The sequence below is a fragment of the Neltuma alba genome, unplaced genomic scaffold (assembly GCF_004799145.2).
Source record: "Neltuma alba isolate B1F8T4 unplaced genomic scaffold, ASM479914v2 tig00012045_pilon, whole genome shotgun sequence".
In the NCBI taxonomy this organism is placed as follows: domain Eukaryota; kingdom Viridiplantae; phylum Streptophyta; class Magnoliopsida; order Fabales; family Fabaceae; genus Neltuma; species Neltuma alba.
The window spans coordinates 28,369-33,848 of NW_021636610.1; the positions used below are offsets into that span (position 1 = coordinate 28,369).

Genomic DNA, 5,480 nt, shown 5'->3' on the forward strand with positions numbered 1-5,480 from the left:
GGTTGAAGAATTAATTAATAGCTCAATATCTCCTACTTAACTTCAACATATGTCTTCATGCCCTGCTCTCAAAAACCTCATAATATATATATATATATATATATATATATAACTAACCTCACACACACACTTTTTACGAATTTCAGAAACTTAATTCTCTGAATAGGTGTTTGAGGGTAATTTTTCCAACTTTTTTTTTCATGAAATGCTAACTTTTCCCGGGACATTAATTATCTAAAAAATTCAAGAGAATAAGATAGGAAATGTAAGGAAACCCAGAAATATAGTATTGCCCATAATCATCATATTGATTGAGTTACAATAATACTCCATCTCTCAAACGCTCACTACCCTTATTGGAGATGAAACTTATATTATAGGTAGCTAATAGCGCGCGCATATATATATATATATATATATATATATATATTAGTAAAGATGAGGAGCAAGTCTGGGCTGAACCACAGTTTCAAGGGGAAATTTCTTTGGGGTTGAGAGTCCAAAAATCTCCTCCATACTCAAATCCTCCTTCTTCATGCCATCCTTCAGTCTCCAATGAAACCCATGCAACATATTCGCCAAGCTCGCCTGAATCACCTTTATCCCCAAAGGATAACCTGGGCACATTCTTCTTCCTGCTCCGAACGGTAACAGCTCGAAGTCATGTCCCTTCACGTCGATGTTTTTTGTCAAGAATCTCTCTGGTTCGAAGTCGTTAGGGTTTTCCCATACTGCAGGGTCTCTTCCGATGGTCCAGGTGTTGACCAGGATCTGTGTTCCTTTGGGGATGTCGTAGCCGGCGACCTTCACGTCTTCTCTGGCCATTCTGGGAACCAGCATCGGAGCCACCGGTGGAGCCTCATGGTTTCTTTGGCGATCGCGTTGATGTATGGTAGGTTGGGGACGTCTTTCTCTTCCACCCACCGCTCTCTTCCGATCACTCTGTCCAGCTCTTCCGTCGCCTTCTTGAATATCTCCGGCTTCCTCAGAAGCTCCGAGATTGCCCATTCCACCGTTACTGCTGAGCTCTCTGTGCCTCCAGCTATTAAGTCCTGCCATCCCACGTGATAGATTTCATTTAAAAGAAATCAAAATAACAGAATATATATGATTGATGTGAAATCATGATGACAGAGAAGCCAGGAGCAGGAGCATTTCTTTATCACTTCAATGACTTTGGAACACTTTTTCAATTACTGTGAACAAAAAGTTTATCATTTAGGATGAAAAAATAGTACAAGGGGCGCTAAAGGTATTATAATAAGGTTAAGTTGTTCAGTACTAATTCCAATCCTAATATAAAAATTAATTAATTGATTTAAATAAATTAAAAAAATAAATTAAATTAGTTATTTTGTTATAATAGGTGTTGTATTTTCTAAAATATTCTTATTAATAAAATGTATTGGCTAGAATTATTATTATTAGAAAAACTATCTACAAAAAAATTAATAAATATGAAAGACAAAGTGGATTAGAGTCTTATATTTAAGTATAAAATAAAAATCAAACAAACTCTTATATTAAAGATCAGAAATAATATTATTAAGAAATGCTATTTCATCGTTTTATTTAAGTGTATTTTTAACTCACAAAACATATATATAAGGTTTTTTTAGTCACTCGGTCCCCAATATAAACAGGCATTAATTAACAACAAAGATAAAGCAAAACAATTACACACGCACACAACATGGTGAAGAAAGTCGCACACGGCCGAGAAATGTTCAGTTAAGAGTGATGAGAGATTATTCTAACGAGCCCTCCTTCCACGTGGATACTTCCTCCGTCACAGATAATTATACAGTCAAATAAATAATGAAGGTAAGGCCCACTTGACGGATGAGTAGGATATAAAATCAAATAAAAACAGACCACATAATATCTCAAATGTTAAACCATATTTCACTTCAAGATTATTTAATTAATATAATTATGATTCTTCACATTTCGTACGTGTCATCAAAATAAAAGTTTCAAGGCCAAAAATAAAAACAAAAGTTTAGGTCATTTCCTAATTCCGTTTTTTAGGTTCAATCATTTCGGTCGCTCAACCCGCAGTTCTGTACGTGACTCTGTTTAATCGCTAGGGAAGAGGACCGAATGAGGACTAGATTTTTTTTAATAATACTACGCACTATGTAACTCGTTCTTCCATGATTCAACCACTTTATTTTATCTTCTGCAAATTTGATCTTTTCCCTCAAATAATGTGCCGATTTGGACTTTTCTTCCCAACGATGACCATAAGATAGCGAACAATCATCCAATTTAAATATGCGAGCCATCACATCACTCATTGTTTTTTTTTTTTACCAGCATCACTCGTTGGTATTTAAATCTTTAATAATAGACATTTAAACATCTCTTTTATAATTTTTTAGAGTTTTTTTTTTGACCGGCTTTTAGAGTTGATGTTATAAATTCAAACTCGTAAAACTCTCAATAAAAAATAGTATGAATGCTTCCGTTAATGATAAAAGAAAAAATGTCACCAACGTGTTGCTACCCTTATATCCCATCCTTTAAAGTTATGCGTTTAATTTTTTTTGAAAAAATATATTATCAATATTTTTAACTATAATAAAAATTTAATACTATTTAATTAAAAGTGTTGTTATGAATAATATATTTCGTTTAACCTGTGAATCTCACCGGGATCGATGGACAAGGACTAGGAAACAAAAACTAAACTTCCCAATCAACGAATTACCTAAGGCGGCTCATTGTTTTCTTCACAAACGATATCAAATGACATATATACCCTTTCCTAATTTAACTAAGAAGAATAAACAAATAAAGAAATTAATTACCTGAGTAAAGGCTTTGATTCCATGCCTCTCAAGCTTGACTTCGAGGGTAGGATCGTCTGCAAGCTGAAGAAGAACATCCACCATGTCTTTAGCTACATAATCTGGATTCCCTCTTCTTCTTTCGTTGTGTTCATCCAGAACATGTTCCATGAATCTGTTGAACTTCTTGCTCAACGCCTTCATCCTCCTTACATAGCCCTGCAAGTCCAGAAAATGAATCCATGGAATGAAGTCTCCGATGTTCAGAACTCCGTTTAACAAGAACAGCTCGTCCAGCATCTTCTTGAACTCCTCCGGCGAAACGATCGCGTTTTGGCTCTTCTCCAGGTACCTCTTCCCCAGCACCATCCTACTGATCACGTTCAGGCTCAGAGTAGAGAGATGATCTTTCAGTACTATGGTTTTGTTCGCTGAATAGTAGAGTTCTTTCAGAACGGCTCTAAGTTCTTCTCTTCTGATGTACTCGTAGGATTCGAGCCGTTTAGCGCTGAACAGTTCGGTGAGGCACATTTTGCGAGCTTGTCGCCAGTATGGGCCGTACTGAGACCACGTGATGTCGGAGTAGTTGTAGGTGGTGTACTTGCCGGCGGAGAACTTGGGGCGGCCGGCCAAGGCGGCGTCGTGGGTTTTGAGGAAGTCTCTAGCCAGTTCGACGGAGGAGCCGACGACGACCGGTTTGGTTCCGAACCAGACATGCATGATGGGGCCGTATTTTTGTGATAGGGCGTGGATGGATTGGTGGGGGAGGGGCCGATGAGGTTGAGGTTACCGATGATGGGCCAGGGCCGTGGGCCTGGGGGCAGCTTGTATTGCCGGCGGCGGAGGTAGCGGCCCGAAGAGGAGGAGGACGGCGGTGGTCGCGAGCCATACGGCTGCGCTTGGAAGGCCTGCCACCAATTCCGTTGCCATAGTTATTGGGTGATGCTGGGTATGATTTTTCTTTCTGTTTTTTTTTTTTTTTTGGGGTTACAGAACGGCAAGCTAAAGCTTGAAATAAGAAATGCTGTGTGTGATTTTGTGCTGTGTCGTAACTCCGTGTTGGGCAATCGCAGGTATTTATAGAGCATGAAAGTTTATTGGTGGCAACAAACAACTAAAAAAAAATTTGTCGTTTTCTGTTTCTTACAGGTTTTAGTCATCAGGTTTGTTCGCGGAAGTTTAATTATTTTTGGGTCAAAAGTTCGTGAAAAATTTAATTTAGATCCACTTTGCCAGTTTAATGATACATGTAAGTATCTTAAAAAAATTATGTAATATATATTATAATTAAGTAATTTTTTTTTTTTATTAATTGTCTTAAATTAATCAATTAAATTTTATATTAAAGATAACAAGAAAACATAACAAAAAAATGTAATGATAAGCGGAGCGTCTTTTTTTTAATTCTGCGATGCATTGTGTTTATTTTTATGATCCTGAAACTCATTTCAAAAGCATTTTTTTCTCCCAGACACAATGTTCTATATTTATTTAATATTGCGAAATTATAACTAACTTATTAACGATGTGAAGATTTTATTGATAACGATTTATAAGTATTTTTATAAACATTTTTGAAACTTGCAGATATATTCTAGTTTTGGTGAGCCAGCGAACCCCCAAAAAAATTATGAAAATTGAAATTAATAAAAATAAAATAAATAAATAAAATAAGCTAATCAAACTTCAATAAAATAATTTAAAATAAAGGGCAATAAATTTCAAAAGAGGCTGAGACACGTGCTCTTTTTAGTTATTATTATTACTATCATGTACTAAAATTTAAACTCTGATGAATTTCTGGGAAGCAGCATAGAATTGGAGAGTGAGATAATGGGCAAGAACCAGGTCAAACAAAAATAAATGGGGAAGAAAGAAGTGACCGGCCGCCAGGTCACTCGACCAAAAAAAATAAAAAAAGAATAAGAAGCGACGAGGCAACTTACTTCCAGTATTGCCTCTGTTCTTTTGTCCTGTGGGCCCGATCCCGGAAGACGAATTCTATTGTATACAAAAAATTGTAAAAATTTTCCTCACTCTATAGCTCAGGATTTTTTAAGTGAGGAATCTTCACAAATCTTCATATGATATTTTATTATTAAATTAAAAATTTTACAAATTTTATTACTCGTTTCTACACAAGTTTTTCAAATAACCTACCACTATAATTAATTCCCTTTTACAAATTATCAAGCGCGTCATGGGAGAAAAATATCGAAATTATGGAGGGCGGAAAAAAAGGGCTGACTTGGAAAATCGTCAAAGAAAGCACAGAAAAGAAAAGGGGATATTAATTTTCTTACTGAAATTTCCACAGCATACACACAGAGACACACACATATGGAAGTTGAAATTAATATGTTTGAATATATAGCAAGAATGAAGAGGCCATTAATGTCGGAGGAAAAAAAGAAAAAGATAGGTATATGGCATTGAGGTTGGTAGGCGCATGTTATGCTCCCTCTTAAGGAGAAGACTTGTTGACTCCGAAGACCGTCACTGTCCTTTACTTACTTTATTTTAGTAACCCTTCATCTTTCTCACCTGCTTCTTCGCAATTCTCTGCCTTCCTCCTTGCCTCGAACCTCCCGTTTTATTTAGGAAAAAAAAATACTTATTACTCTTTAAAATTTTAATTCGTTTATAACTGATTCTAATAATATGACTTGGTCCAACTCAATTTTTTAA

General features: G+C 36.0%; 1 pseudogene; it reads right to left on the minus strand.

Moving 5' to 3' along the window:
* Positions 1–259: 259 nt before the first annotated feature.
* On the minus strand, positions 260–3,837 carry LOC114721555 (flavonoid 3'-monooxygenase-like; annotated as a pseudogene).
* Between the last annotated feature and the right edge of the window lie 1,643 nt (positions 3,838–5,480).